At 46.5% G+C, this 17061-nt stretch overlaps 1 pseudogene across 1 annotated transcript in view; it reads right to left on the bottom strand.

Moving 5' to 3' along the window:
• The window catches only part of LOC144822858 (uncharacterized), a 114941-nt pseudogene that overhangs the window by 15427 nt on the left and 82453 nt on the right, over positions 1-17061 (bottom strand). Inside the window, exon 6 of the transcript XR_013608710.1 lies at positions 4388-4498. The product of XR_013608710.1 is annotated as an uncharacterized LOC144822858 (transcript). The remainder of the gene's footprint in view (positions 1-4387; positions 4499-17061) is intronic.

Here is a 17061-nt window from a genome sequence, read left to right as displayed (position 1 = left end):
TGAAGAGTAGGAAGGACATGCGAAGGGGGTTCCACGAGGCCTAGAGGCACGAATGCACATGCCCGATTAGTAGCGTACTCTAGTGCCAAGACCCACAGTTGCCACCCACATCAGCAGAAGTTGGGGAGAGGGAGGGAAGAGGGAGGGGTGGGGGGACCGCAATAGTGAACCGCTGCAGAGATGGGGGAGGCACCAGTGGTACGATCAGGTAGCTGGGACTGATGGACAGGGACCTCTGGGACTTGTAAATTGGGGACACCTCAGGTGATTATTGGTGGACTAGGCGGAATGTGTGTTGAGGGATCTGGAACAGCGTAGCCCGGAACGGCCTGACTTGCAGGAGAGACTGATTGAGGCAAGGGAAATGGTTGCTACAGAGACGGAACGTCTGCGATGTTACGATTACAAGCTCTATCTCACCAAGGTGCATGCGGAGAGAGATAAAGTGGGCACATTGCTAGCTAAACTAGCTAATCAGGAACCTAGAGGTAGCCCGGTTATGGCCATTAAAGCGGAAACGGGGGCGATGGTCTACTCTCAGACTGCGGTTTTACAGCGCTTCCAGTCGTATTATACGAGCCTATACGCGAGTCGGCTGGAGGTGACAGGCTCTGCAATAGGCGACTACCTAGAAACCGTCCATCTCCCACGGCTGGAGGACGAAACCGCAAAGGTCTTGGGTGGCCCGATAACGTTGTCAGAGATTCGAGTGGCCGTCAAACAGATGGCCAGAAATAAGACACCGGGGGTAGATGGCTTCCCGATTGAATTTTATGTGAAGTATATCGATCCTCTGGCGCCCAAGCTCCTGACGGTATACTCGGAGGCCCTGTCGCTCGGGCGTCTGCCCCAATCGATGAGGGAAGCCCTAGTGATACCACTGTTGAAACCTGGTAGGGAGGCCTCGGATGTGACATCGTATAGGCCCCTGTCTATGTTGACAGTGGACTATAAGATCCTGAGCCGTATCTTGGCCACGAGATTGCTACCACACATGACCACGCTAGTACACGAGGACCAAGCCGGGTTTATACCTACTAGGAACACCTCCATAAACAGCCGCCGCCTGGTCCGCCTATTGGACGGTGCATGGACGTCGGCTCAAAGGCCGGCAGTCCTATCAGTAGACATCGAAAAAGCCTTCGATTGCCTTGAATGGACATACCTCGATAAGGTGCTTGAGAAGTTCGGCCTGGGAGACGGCTTTGGACGATGGACGAGGGTCCTCTACTCCTCGGTCACTGCCAGGGTGCGATTGGGGTCTGTCATATCCTCCGATTATCCGGTGCACAGAGGGACGAGGCAGGGTTGCTCGCTCTCTCCCCTGTTGTTTGCTTTAGCAGTGGAACCGCTAGCAGTGCAGGGAAGGGCAGGGATATGGTACAATGGGATTGAGCACGGTAGGGACATCCATCATATCTCACTGTATGCAGATGATCTCTTATTGTACCTGGCGGACACGGAAAGGGCTCTGGAAGGGGCTGTGGAGTTGCTGTCACACTTTGGTCAGCTGTCGGGTCTCAACGTAAACTGGAATAACACCTGTGTTTACCCATTGCGGGCGGACACGCCGTATCCCCCTCTTACGGTAGAGGTGGTCTGGGAGGGTACGTGCTTCACCTACCTGGGTGTTCGCATCTACCATGATGCCACAAATCTACTGGATGGCAATGTAGGGCGCAGTTTGCGGGCCCTGAGGGGCTGCATGTCTTTCTGGGCCTCCCTCCCTCTGTCGGTGCTAGGGCGGGTAGCGTTACTGAAGATGGTGGCACTACCAAGGTTGCTCTATTATTTCCGCACTCTCCCGACGTGGATTCCACAACGGATCTTCAAAGAATTGAGGACGATGATTATCGGTTTCCTGTGGGGGCCTGGACGGCGTAGGGTTGCATTGGATACTCTGACGCGACCCAAATTCGAGGGGGGGATGGCAGTCCCAGATTTTGAGCTATATTACCTGGCGGCTCAGTTGCAAGTGTTGACGCAAAGCATTGCTAGAGAATTTAGAGGCCCGGACCATACACGGGGGACCGGTATCCAGCGACACATCTTGTCGTACATTGTTATGCAACAGCCACTGGAATTGAGGGAACTGACTGAAGAGGAGAGGACCCTTCGCTTATGCTGGCATAGGAGTTTGAAAAGGGCGAAAGCAGCACGACCATACGCACCGGAGATCCCTTTGGGGATGTTGACAGCGCTACCGCACGGGGGTGACTGGTCCCCATTGCTGAACTGGGAAGAGCTGGGCCTACAGGTGGTGGGGGATCTATATCATGACGCAACGTTGGTCCCCTTTAAGGTATTGCAAGACCGATTTGGGCTCCCAGATGGGACCTACCTCTTGCTCTCAGTGATCGCGGCAATACAGAAGCACTGGAGGGGAGGGTTGACGGAGCCGAACACGGCCATGGCCTGCCAATATGTGGTAATGGCAGCGGGGACATTCAAGGCGGTGACCTGTCTCCACTCCCAGATGCTACATGAGGGCTTAGAACCGCTAATCAAGCTGAAGGCAGCATGGGAGGAAAGTATAGGTAAGTCCATACCGGACACGGTCTGGGGCCACATTTTGGAACGGACGTGGACGGGTTGCAGGAACGCCCGCTTTCAGCAGGTGCACTTCTTCATACTGCATAGGGCTTACTTGACCCCGGGGAAGATCAAACGGTACTTTCAAGTGCAAGATGCGGTGTGCCCGAGATGCTTAGCACCTGAGGTTGAATTCGACCATCTACTGTGGGGGTGCCTGAAGCTGGGGACATATTGGCCTGCTGTGGGGGAGCTCCTGCATGTGGTTACTGACCGGGAGGTGGAGTTTGACATGGCGGCCTGCCTGCTGCTTTGGTTCCCTCACACGGCTAGGACGAAAGTCACGAGCAAATTTATTGACCTGGGACTCGTTCTAGCCCAGAGGGAAATAACCTGGCACTGGAAGTCCAAGGAGGGCCCATCGGTGCGGAGATGGATGAATGAGCTGTTGAAATGGTCCAGGTGTGAAGGAGTGATTAGAATGCGACTGGCTGCCAAGACAGGTAACGAAAAGAGCTTAGAGAAAGCGAGGGCCTGGGAGGTCATAGTACAGGCCTTGAAGGACTACATGACAGAGGATGAAGAGTAGGAAGGACATGCGAAGGGGGTTCCACGAGGCCTAGAGGCACGAATGCACATGCCCGATTAGTAGCGTACTCTAGTGCCAAGACCCACAGTTGCCACCCACATCAGCAGAAGTTGGGGAGAGGGAGGGAAGAGGGAGGGGTGGGGGGACCGCAATAGTGAACCGCTGCAGAGATGGGGGAGGCACCAGTGGTACGATCAGGTAGCTGGGACTGATGGACAGGGACCTCTGGGACTTGTAAATTGGGGACACCTCAGGTGATTATTGGTGGACTTTAGGACCCACCATCGTGAGGGGCGCAATAGTGTAGGCCTGACACAGTGGACATTGGGGTTCCGGCGTCGTCCATACGAGATAGATGACTACACTTAGCGGTGACTTGGGGAAGGGAGTTTGGTGGTATAAAAGCGGATACTATATTATGCTGTTGACCAGACATTTCCTAGAATTGGCAATTGTGTACTCTGCTTGAACTTGTTGATGCGCCGCCCTACCTCCGGGATGTGGGCTAAATGGCTGTGTGCAAACTTATAGATGCAGAGGTACTTTATGATGTAATGACTGTGAAGGTTGACCACTTTTGATGTTTGTTTTGTGCATCTGCAATAAAATCTTCTTAAAAAAATAAATAAAAAAATAAGGCCAAAGTGCCATAATTGACTTCAGAAGTTCCACATCCGCAGGTGCTAACAGATCTTTGTAGGATCTAGGAGATCCCAAACGTCAAAGGATCGGATAGCTTCTTTCAGATCTTTGACAGAGTAGGGCAATCAAATCCACTTTTTTGATTATTAGTTATGGCTGAGGCAAAGAAAACCTTGGGTTGTTGGGATATTCTCACAGGAATGCTCCTGCTTTTGCAAGAGTGCCAGGAAGTTACCCGGTGTATGCTGAGCTTGACATTACCAGATGTAAATATATACATACAAATACGGGGTGAATGTATGACATTGTTCTGCATTCTGTCCATCAATTGTTGTTTTTGCAAGAGAAGCAGAGCATAAACAATGCTTTTGCATAGGTATCTGGAAGCCTTTCGACACACTCCTTTAAAAGAAGAAGCCAGTAAGTCTGTTTTGGAACTTTTCCATATGATTCAAAAAAATAAAGACAATCAGAAATGGTTGGCCTAAGGATGGATTACACAGATATTACTGTAGGGATGCAAGACACGGGCCACCTGTTTCCTTAGTTGGGAAACAGTGATGTTCAATGCATAAATCTTTTCAATATATTGCTATGCTAAGCTGGAAATCACTAGATTCTCACCCATCGGACTGTTGATTTCTTTTCCTTGATTGCTGGCCTGGTGGTCCACAGTCAAATTATGTTCCTCCTCTTTTATGCGAAATGACACAATTGAAGTGGAAATGGAATCCTCTGCTATTAAAATAAAAATTGAAGAGTATTACAGCCCAAGTGAGAGACGATTCTTATAGCGTGGACAGTAGTAGTGTAAGCTCCCTTCAGACACACAAGAGGTGATGCAGAGGAGCCATGCAAGATTCGCAAAAGTGCAAGCTCCACTATTTCAGACACCTAGCAGATACAGTGTGTGGGTCAGGAAAGCATGCCCCCTTCACTCACAGGACTGGTTGAACACAGAAAAGCAATGCAAAATTCCCTGATGCACTGAACAATAACACCACAGGTAAAGGTACAGCAAGGCAGCAATATTGCAAAGTCTCTCCTTCAGCAACCAGCGTGTGTCCACTTCCCTCATAAAAAAAAGTATACGTAACAATCAGCAGCACTGCAAGCTTCCCTTCCATACACAACACGGACCTTCACAGGCTTTAGCAGTGCCAACCTCCGGCACAAAGAGCAGGTAGTATTAGCAAGAGGAGGGCAAGCTTTTCTCACAGCAGAGAATGGGTATGGTACAACCATCGGCAGTGCAAGCTTTTTTCTCACTCTCTCTTGGTTTTATAGAAGCAGAGTAATCGCTTACACAGGTAACAGGCACAACACAGGCTACAACAATATAGACTTCCCTCACACACACACAAACGTTACAACATGGGGAGGCTGGTTCTCCCCTCTGACCCCTCTCCTCCAAGTTTGAGCTCAAAGGTCTAGGGAGGGGGAGGGGGAGATGAAGGCGATGATTGGCCTCTCACTGAAGCCGAAAGGTAAATACGTGAACATGTTTGAAGGAGGCAGTGCAACAAAGCACTTTCAAACAAATCAGCAATCCTTTTTAGTTTAAAAAAGGAGAACTTTATTTAATAGCATGAAGGGCTCAATATACAATACATATGATTAATTATCAAACAATTCAATACAAATGTATTCTAGCATAAATAACTAAATAATACTACGGGGTAACAATCATCACAGTGTGTAAGCAATTAATAATATAATGTATATAGTTACACGTTTATTAGAGGGAAAATTAGAAGAACTATGGGGGTTTGAGGACTTCTTGTTGGGAAGGGTTTGTTAATGAGAGTCGTTTAGCACAAATGTCAAAAAATACTGTGACAGGTACCCATAACTGAAGCCTTTTTGTAACCAGATGTGAAGGTGAGTTGGAAAATGTATCTAGTCTACAAATCAGCAATCCTGGCACATGGGAAATTATACATACTTGCTATTCCAGTCTTTCTACTACCAAACAACTCAATTGAACAGAAAACATTATACACGTACATTAATAGGAAGTCAAAGAACTGGCCATATTACAGCAATTGTTGCATGTGAACATCTAACACTTAAATTTAACAAAATGTTTGATGATTGAGTGTACTCTTTAGATTAAAAATAGTCATTGGTGCTCTGCAATAGAAGCAATTTCTAGAATGGGGAATAATACACCAAAGAGCCAAAAGATCATTGGTACTAGCAAACATTTTCAAATGGGACGAAAAGAATGGTCTGTGGTGTGAATGAGGGCTGCACTGTTGCCAGCAGAATTGGGTCGGGGAGTGAAACATGTCCATGGTGTGGAGTTATTTTGGGAGATTCATTCCAGACTTGCCTCTAAATTAGGTTCTTAGTTTCTAGAAGATTTGACAATACCTTGTGATGCTGTATCTAAGTTGTTATGGCTCTACCGCACATCGGAATAACATTGAATCTTAGTCCTCACAATCTCGTTATCCCTCAAGACACTTACCTGTAGTTAAGGTAGTGAGTGCTACAAAAAGTGCTCGACAACCAAACCACAACAAGGTGTGCAATTGTCTAATGTGGGCAGATACAAACATCTAACCTACGCTGCTAGACATGGCACAGTGGGTAGGTTTTAATCAAGGCACAAGGAGACAACGTTTAATCCAAGCTTTAGCACTTTGCCAAAGTATGCTACTTGTGAACTCTACAAGTCTGGCCAGGTTCCACAACACAGTGCCATTACCTTGGTGAGAGTGGTCACCAAGTATCACCATCAGAACTACTCACATCTGTCATTGAGTAATGATCAAGATGGAAACTGAGGAACAAAAATATATATATTTTTATTTAATCTCAGACTTCTCTCTTACAGTGAAAGGAATAGATTAAATTAAACACTGGTAGCAAGTATGTGATGAGGAAAGAGGACTGTAATCACAGCAATCATTTGCTTTTTTGCACATGTTGAAAGAACACCCAGCCTCACCGCCCACTCACTAAAATGTGGTATCTGGGAAATGTATAGACCTTGAAACAAGGAGACCTGCAATGTGGTGTTGATACTCCTGCTTCATCAGATTGTTTGCTTATTGTATAAGGCTGGCTATATGATGCACACTTATTTAAGTGAAGCACTTTGCACTAATCCAGGCAACGCTTATCGTGATTTTAGTGATCTTAGACAACCATAGAAAGCCCTCTAAATGGTAGCTATGGAGAGCAGCCTTCAGGCTTATCCAGAAGGAGTGTTAAGCATATTGTTTTACCAGTTCTAATCATAGTGTGTAGGCTGAACAAAAAAGAACCACACAGTGTGTGTGTGCATATTGGTACATTGGTATATCTCCTACCCGGAGATATAAACACAAGTACACAATAAGACTTCAATTATATTCAGGTAAGTAAGCACAAAACATAGTTGTCTCTAGGTGGAGACAATACTATATACTAAAAAAGTAGAATGCAAATTGCGACCGAGGTCTGGACTTGGACCTGGAGACTCAGAGGAGCTTGGGACACAAGGGAACAGGTAACGCTGAGGAAGACCAGGAGCTGTGCACGAGCTGTCCCACATCGGAAGTCGAGACCCAGGGTGTTGGTGTCTGGCAGGAGCACCAACAAGCCTTGGCAGCTGCACAGGTGTGGAAAGCAAAGACGGAGCAACGTTGGGATCAGCAAGGTCCAAGGGACTCACCACAAGCAGGAGAGTCAGAGCTGGCCCTGAGCAAGCAGGGGATCCCACTGGAGCAGGAGAAGACCCTCAAGAGGACCCAGAGGCTGAAGGCACATGAGTCGCAAGAGGACCAGGAGCAGCTCACCAACGCCTTGAACGTCGGATTTATTCCGCACAGGACCCGGACCTTGTGTGAAGTTGATTCCGCGGCCCGCCTTGGCGCAGTCCATTTGTTGCACATGGGTGCGCTTTGGCTCCTAGAGAACAGTGATCCTCGCACGTGATATACGTGATACGCACCATATGTTTTATTTATATAATACGATTTTCTATAGCGCAAACTTTACCCGAAGGTGTCGGAGCGCTTTTCATGAGAACCAGTTGCAAAACATAAGGACTTAGAATTACATGCGTTACATAAAAGATTCAAACAGAAAAAATTGCAAATGTACAAGATGTAAAGTCACACAAGGAAGAGATACGAACAGAAAGAAAAATTGCAAATGTACAAGTAGTAAAGTCACTCAAGGAAGAGATACGAATGGATATACTCTAAAAGTCACATAGGAATGGTAGAGAGTACAAAGGTCTGGTGACACTGGAGGCTGGTGCTGCCGCAGCAGAGACCGGGTTGCCTACGGGGGGCCTATAGGGGCAGATCGGACTGCGGCTGTCTCTTGTATGAAAACAGCGGGCACAGCAGCGCAGCAACACAGCGTGCCCACCCTCTGCAAGGGAACTAGGAACCGAAAGGTAAGCGGAGCCGCAGCGCCTTGAAGCCTCTCCCCGTTCAGGGCACTGTGCGCCTGCCTGTGTCCGACGCCAGTATGTGGTAGAAACTAGGAACAGGTTATTTGGGAGGCACGGCGGTGGAGTCATGCTGAGCGGGGAGGTGAAAGACCCGGACACTGGGGGAGAGCTAGCTGAGGGATAACTGAGAGATCGGCATGGTGAGAGGTGATACGGAGGCCACTGCGTAACCACCAACGAGGCGAGACATAAGTGAAAGAGACTGTGAGAGACCAGCAAGCCGCAAGAGCTTGGGGGATTGCAAAACAGACCGGGAAGATAGAGCTGCGAAGTCACTGCTACCTCGGATCAGCAAGCAACGGCTGTCGAGCAAAAGGAGAAAAACGGCAATTTGCGCTACAGTGACATAGGGGGCGAGGAGGTTGAACACCCAACAAGAAACTCTGCAAGGACAAATGGAAAATGGAGGTTTCTGAGCGAAAATGAAACCGTGCTCCAAAACAACAACAGCGGCCGTCATCTTTGGTCAGAGATCCAGTGTACAGTGGTTGGAGTCCAGGTGAGAGAGTGAAAGCAGTTATATATTGCCCAGGAGGCGGGGGATCGACTGAGCCTGCGAAACGCTGAAAGGTGCACAAATAAAAGGCTTTGACACAGTGCAACGGGAGTGCGACATCAGTGAGGCGGCTTCATAAAGGCACACCGGAGCGGACAATCTGTAAGCGGCCACACCCAACCAAATATTGGGCAGGGAGAACAAGGGTATGCTATGTGAGACATAAAAGGAGCCCTGCAACAAGAAAAGCAGGGAGAGGCGACGACGAGAAGTGGCATAGAGCTCACATTGAGCTCCTCCTGCCTATCTGTGACATAGACACTGAGAAAGGACTGGTTTCACCTACACTAATTCGGCGGCCATCTTTAAAGGAAGCCACGATCACACCTTATATCACTTAACTTCCTTCTCACAACCTGCTCCCTCATACCTCCTTATATCTTTTCTTACCATTCCTCACCTCATTTTTCACCTACTGTACCCCCCTCACCACCAGTTATCCTCACTACATATTATTTTATTTATTTATTTTATTTCTACCCTCTTCCTGACTGAACTTTGATCTACACACTAAACTCTATAAGGACATTGTGTGCATTTTATTAATTTTCGTTTGGATTTGTTATTTCTCTGTTGTTCTTGTTGATTTACACCACATATTTTTCATCCTCTTTAATTCTTTTATTATATGACTGTGTAGTACGATATATCCTTCTTCCACTAGGTATCTGATTTTTTATCATGTGCTTTTAATTTATTTGTCAGATTTTTCAATTTTAATTCTTCAATTTGTTTTTGATGATATCTCCCTCTTTCTCTTTGCATTCTGTCTTATTATATATTATGTAGTTACCTGCTCCTCCCCATTCATGGTTCCTCTACTCTGCTTTCTTTATTAAATAACTATCTTCTTTCTACTTACTCACCTTCTCTTTCTTTCTTTTTAATCCGCATTTTAGTTATTTTTCTCCTCTTTTATTTCATTTTATTTTACCTTTACCGCTTCCCTCAGTTATATCATTCATCCTATTCTCCAACCTCAATTCTAGACTACCTTCTAATCCATACCCCCCTCTTTACCAATTATTATTTGCACTTTATTTTGAATCGTTTGGATATGTTATTCTATTGTGGCGCTTTTTAACCTATTTCAACGTTAATTCGTGTATTCCTTGACTGTTCACTAAGGTATATTCTCTTTTTGTTATATTGTATATTTTGATGTTCCTCTGTTTAGACCACCCTCATTTCATATCAGTGTAATTCATTTCTAGTTATTGTTCAGATTGCCCTCTATGTTGTATCCTTTTGTCACTATGCTTTTGTTTTCAATGTGTATCCTGATGTTACTAGGTGTAGTTCTCCATTATGTCCTATCTTTATAATTTGTTCAGGCTATATTTAATTCCTTCCCCCGCTTTATAGCCTTATCTTCTCAATTCTCTTGGCTGCCCTCCCTTACATCGTGAAATGTAATTTATATGATTACGTCGCCTCCTTACCTATTGTGCTTATGTTTACATCCTTACATCGTGAAATTGTATTTCCTATGATTACGTTGCCCCATCACCTATTGTGCGTAATTGAAACCCCACCCACACCTCTCACCGTCTGAGTCTGCTTTGGATTCACTTAATCGACCCCCGCTTCCCCCATCACCACCTTCTATCTTCACTTCGAGGACCAGTGCGTTCTAATCTACTGTGCTTCCTCTTTCTCCCCCTTCTTTTCTCCAAATCATGCCTCCACTCACTCTTCCACCATCAATCTCAACCCCACGCATCTCTGAACTCGGCCCTAACTCTCGGACCATCCTCTACCCACCCCATCTCTCTAAACATGGTAAAAAAAAATTCAAACACTAACTTCTCTGTCTCCACTCTGAAACATTATTTGCTGACCACCATAACAGCCTTAACTCCCCAATTATCACCAACTTCATCTACTTCACCAAACGACCATCTAAATGGAAAAGCTTATTTCTCCGTCACCTCCTGATCTCCAATTCACGCACCATCCCATACGGTCTAAAACTCCCCACTACACCATCTTCTTCCTTTCCAGGCAAAATAGATATCCCCATCTTTAAATCTGGAACTATACTCATCCAAGCGTCTGAAAAACACCTCAACATCTTTGAACACTTTAGCGCTATATCCCAAACTCTCACAATATCTTCGAATCCTGCCCTCTCACCCCCTCTACCCCAAGACTCATCAACCCCCTCTCATCCCCGATACTATTAACTTGTCTCTCTGACCTACCCCAACTTTTATTGCCTTCTTCTCCCTCCCCTCTATCGCCACTTCCTGATTTTCCTCCTCCCTCTCCTACTCCCAATGAACAACACTTTAGCATTTTATCCCAAACCCTCGCACAATCCCCGAACCCTGAACTCTCACCCCCTCTACCCCTTGATTCATTACCCCCCATATCATCCCCGTCCCCCTTACCTCGTCTCTCTGACCTTCCCCAATTCTTATTGTCTTCATCTCCCTTCACTTCTCCCTCCTCCCTATGGCCTCTTCCTAATCTAATATGCTGTGGTACACGCGCCTCTCCTTTCAACCTCCTCTCCAACATCCCCCCTCCTTGCAACACATCATACATCCACACAACGATACCACCTGCATCCCCCAATTACCATATGTTCTCCCCCCGATTCCAAAAACACACTCTACTCAACGCTCCTCCCTCCACTCGACTCCCTTCCCGCTTCTCCCTCTGCCTCTTACCTCCTGGGACCCCGTGTCCCATAAATAGACTCTCTTCTATGCCCCTCCCTCCCCTTGACTCCCACATCCCTTACCCCTCTGCCACTTATCCCCAGATTCCCCCCTGTTCCAATAATACATTCCCTTATATACTCCTCCCTCCCCCTGACTCCCTTATCAATTCTCCCTCTGCCACTTACCCCATAGTACCCCCCTTTACAACTACACACTCTCTTCTATGCTCCTCCCTCCCCTTGACTCCCTTACCACATCTATCTCTGACTCAGTTCCCCACTCCCCCTTAACTGCCCCCACGTATCCCCCACAATCACCCGCCAACACCTCCATGCTTTCTTCAACAACTCACAATCCAACAAATACAACACCACCTCCTACTTCCTCTATGCCACTTTCACCGAACTGTCTGTCCGAAATGAATACCTTTCCTACATCCTCCTCCTGTTCACCTCCGCTTTCCAAAAATGATCCTCCCCCTCATTATAATCTCACCCCCCTCCAGACTTTCCTCCTCATCATCATCCACAAGTTATCCCCCCTAAACAACCCTAACTCGACCAACAGCCCAATAAATACGGATCCACAGCACTCATCAACACACACACTGGCTTCCCCTACCATTGAACTTGTCCTTATGTCCCACATCTTAGAACTCTCCTCACTCAGAAGCGATATCTCATTCCTTACTAAAACCATCTCCTCGCACAACGACACTCTCCTCAACACACCCACATATTGTCCGCCAAACTCTATCCCCAACAGAAACACTCCTCCTTCTAGCTACTACAAAACCAGCACCTTACCCACTCAACCTTCCTCAATCGTCCCTCCCTACAATACTAACATACCCACACCACCACAACTTGGTACTCACCCAATAACCTCTGAAGCTAACAGTTCCACTAACTTAACTTCTAGCAACTACACAACCAGCACCTTACCCACTCAACCTTCCTTAATCATTCCTCCCCACACTACCAACATATCCTCACCGCCACAACTTGGTATTCGCCCGATAACCTCTGAAGCTAACAGTTCCACTAACTTAACTACCTCTCCCTCACCACCCTCGTCCACTATCCCCTCTACTCAACTGTCTACCATCCCAGTTCTCTTAGGAACTAGCAGACTCTCCCTTCCTCCGACTTCCCCCAGACCACCCCAACAACTTAGACCTATCCCCCCTTGTCCCCCCACTACTCATCCAATAACCTCTGAAGCTAACAGTTCCACTAACTTCACTTCTAGCAACTACACAACCAGCACCTTACCCACTCAACCCTCCTTAATCGTCACTCCCTACAATACCAACATACCCACACCGCCACAACTTGGTACTCGCCCAAAAACCTCTAAAGCTAACAGTTCCACTAACTTAACTACCTCTCACTCAACACCTTCGTCCACTATCTCCCCTACCCAACTGTCTACCATCCCAATTCTCTTAGGATTAAGCAGACTCCCCCTTCCTCCAACTTTCCCTAGACCACCCCAACAACTTAGACGTATCCCCTCTTGTCCCTCATCCAAATCGCCCGACCCCATTCCTCTCTTTTGCATGCTGATTAATTGCAGATCCGCCTCCTGCCACGCTACTGAGATTGCTGAAACCATTCTTAGTGAAAATATTGACATTGCATTCCTAACTGAAACCTGGCTCACCTCCCACTCCACTCCCATCCTCGACTTGCTTATACCCCCTGGTTACTCTATCATTAGAAAAGATAGAATCGAACGAACAGGAGGAGGACTCGCCATAATTTTTAAAATTGAACTTAACATCTCACTCGTTCATCTGCAAGACCCTTCATCCTTTGAATACCTCTGCGCCGATCTCATTATACCTGACTCCCCCACCACCCGTTTGCACACTATCTACCATCCCCCTGGAAATAACATCCCCTTTACGGAAGAGTTGACTGATCTTATCATACAATCATCGCTCTCACATTCTAAAAATCTCTTCCTCGATGACTACAACATCCATTGGAACAAAAGTGATGATCCTACTGTCATCCTATTTAATGATACCATGGACATCACCAATATGACCCAACTCTGCCATTCTCCCACCCATAACAAAGGTGCCACCCTTGATGCTATTATGACTAACAACGACCTGGCCTCCCTCTCAAATATACTTCCAGTAGACTGGTCTGACCACTACCTTATCCTCATCACCATAAATAGATCTATGACTCACCCCGCCCCCATCAACTCTTTACCTAAGAAATCAACACGCAACCTTCACCTTATTCCTCCTGGCGAATTGGAAGACACAATTAAGGCCCACTTACTTCTCCCCCCTCTCTCTGACAGCACCACCGACCTAACTCACTATTATAACAATTCTATTCTTGATGCCCTCGACCAAATTGCTCCAATCAAACTCAAACAACAAAAAAGCAACCCTCCTAAGTCTTGGTTCAATTCTGAACTTAACAACGAAAGACGGACCCTTAGACATTCTGAACGGGTTTGGAGGAATCATCCAACCGTTGACAATATGGCTCTCCTTAGAACTGCTAGAGCCCAGTACAAAAAACATATCTTTAATGAGAAAGCCTCCTTTTTATGATCACAAATTGATCAAGCCAGAAACCGCCCTAGAGAACTCTTTAACATTGTTAAAAAACAAACCTCCACTGGCCCTCCTAAAATATTAGCCTCTATTGACAGATGTGAAGAAATTGCCAGTTTCTTTACGAACAAAATCAACAAGATAGAACTATCCTTCTCTTCCCTCCCACTCTCACTACAACCAACCCCCACCCTATACACCCTCCCCAACACTCCTAACTCTCCTCCGTCCACTTTTTCCACACCTCTCGATCCCTCTCATCCGCTCCCTGCTCTCCCCAACAAGATACCTTTCCGAAAATAAGCCCCCCTGCTAAAAACAATGCCTCATGGAGTGATTTTAGTCCAGTCTCAGAATCTACGCTCACTAATATCATTTCCAAACTAAAACCCTCCTCCCACTCCAAAGATCCTCTTCCCGACCTTTTGGTTCAAGAACTTAAATTTATCATTGCCCCTATATGGATCAAAATCATCAACTCCTCTCTTTCCACTGGCTGTGTCCCCACCTCCCTTCAGCTTTGTCAAATCTCACCCATTCTCAAAAACACCACTGCTGACCCCAATGACCTTAACAACCTTCGCCCTATCTCTAACCTTCCATTCCTCTCTAAAGCCCTTGAAAAATGTGTCCTATTGCAATTAGAGAAACATATCGCCTCCTTCAACCTCCTTGATGTTTTTCAATCCGGCTTTAGAAAGGGATGCAGAACAGAAACTGCTATGCTAAATATCACTGACGACATTCATCGCTCCTTAGACAAAGGGGAATCCTCATTACTAATCCTCCTCCACCTCTCAGCTGCATTTGATACCGTCCACCACCCCACCCTTCTCAACACTCTCAAAGACCGGTTCGGATTAGATGGCAATGTATTCAAATGGTTCTCCTCATTCCTTCAAAACAGATCACAGCAAATCAAGCTCAGCCACTTTCCCTCTAAACCTCAACCTGTCTCACTCGGCGTCCCTCAAGGATCCATCCTCTCCCCAACCCTATTCAATCTGTTCATGGAGCCACTGACCCTCATCCTCAAACAAGCTAATATCAATTACCACTTCTATGCCGATGACACCCAATTATATTACAAGATCAAATCCAACAAAGACATTCTCCACCTCAATGAGACCTTGACCAGAATTCAAACCTTGTTCCATCGGAACCATCTCAAACTGAACCCAAATAAAACTGAAATCATCCTTTTCTCCCCCAAAAATAACTCCCTTCCCATTCAACTCTGGATAAAGGACTTCAAAGCTCTTAACTGCCCACTCTCCACCTCTAATTCTGTCAAATCCCTAGGCATCAGTATCGACCAGAATCTAAATCTCATCCCCCACATTAAAAATGCATCCAAAAGTGCGCTTTTTTTTTACAGGTGTGTTGCTTGAGGCAAGATGGCGACCGTGGCGTGGGCTGTGTGAGCAGCTCTATCCTCCTTCTCCGTGGAAATCCGGAACAGCGGTCCGTGTGAGGGCTTTTCACCGTTTACAATATCAGGGAAGATACAGGCGACGGCAAGGTTGGAAAAATGATGAAGTATTATTTCGTAATAAGCTGAGCAAGAGGAGCTTTTCTGCTGAGTGGAGATAGCGGGTGCTAGCGGGACGCGGAATCCTGCCGACATCTGAAAACACCTGAGCCGACTTTACTGCTTCACCACTGAAAGCCGTTGGGAGTGGGCAGCTCAGTAAAATCTTACGGAGCAACGGAGAACTCTGAAGGAAAAGCGCCGTGATTAGCGGTGGACACCCCAGCCGGAGAAAAAGAGCAAACGAGGTTTGAAAGCTAAAGAAAGCGAACATTGTCTAAAATCCGGGTTATCCTGCAACGTTGTAACACCGTAAAGATTGATCTGAATATCTTGACGGAGCTCGCGGCTAACACTGCAGGTTTGAAATTCTAATGCAGGTCGGCTGTTTGTCTGCTCGCAGGCGGTTCCTCTTCTGGCGACTTCCTGCTCTATTCTGGGGAACTCAGCACTGTGTAGTAGACTGTAGCGGTGGTATTGCAACGCGGGAGAAAATGCCACCCAAACCGGCGAAAGTACAAACCACTGTTCTAACCCGCAGCGCAAAGAATGGAAATCAGCGCATTACAGGACAGGAGTCGGGAAAAGCTATCGAGGCCCCCGCAGCTGCCGAGATTACTGAAACGGGACCCGTCGTGTCTGATAGCGTCGGAGGTGAGCGTGAGAGTGCTCAGGTATGTTCTTCTAAGTCTTTACAGAAAAGCAATGCTGGGTCTAAGAATACTGTCCCCTCACGTATATCGTCACAAAATTTGGTTGCAATGTTTGAGCGACAGACAGCAAAGAATTCTGTGCTGCAAGCCCCCACAGAAGTAATACTCCCTGCGGGCACATTAATTACGAACAGTAATTCTGCTGCTGGAACGGTAGATCTCACATTCCCAGTTAATACTGCTATAACTACACCTAAGCAGACCAATATACATGACATTCTGAAGGAACTGCAGATAAATGAAAACGAGTTGAATACGGCACCTATTATTAAAACTATCGTTTTACATACTGAAGAGAATGAGGTTCTGGGAGATGTAGTCCTGTCGGAACCAACTCTTATTTCAGGAATTGTACAAATCCAGCCTCAGATTCAGACTCAGGAAATTTGTAACGACAATAGAATGGAAGAACCTGAGCTAGAAAATGGGATGCCTGAAGTAACCAGTCAGTCAATGAGTAAAAGCCATGAGGTTGGAGAAAAGTTTTACTCTATGTCGGATCACTCATCAGACGAGAGTATAAATATCAACAAAGACTGGGCGGATTCTTGTGAGGGAAGCTCTTCACCTGAGGATTCGAGGCCAAGTTTGACCTCCCTGAACTTAAGTAATGTAACTGTTAAGAAGCGAATGAAGCGACCCCATCAGCTCCATGTCGGCAAAGGAGGTGATTCTGTTGTCAAATCTAAAGATAAAGGTATGGTAAGGGTTGCAGATCCTTTGGATTCAAATGTGGACAATATGGAAGAAATGTTCCACAAGAGATAACATTAGCAACCATATATGAAACCA

This window comes from Lissotriton helveticus, chromosome 3_1, assembly GCF_964261635.1.
Source record: "Lissotriton helveticus chromosome 3_1, aLisHel1.1, whole genome shotgun sequence".
Classification (NCBI taxonomy): Eukaryota; Metazoa; Chordata; class Amphibia; order Caudata; family Salamandridae; genus Lissotriton; species Lissotriton helveticus.
The sequence above is the reverse complement of the archived record's forward strand: the minus strand, read 5'-3'. Positions and strand labels throughout refer to the sequence as shown.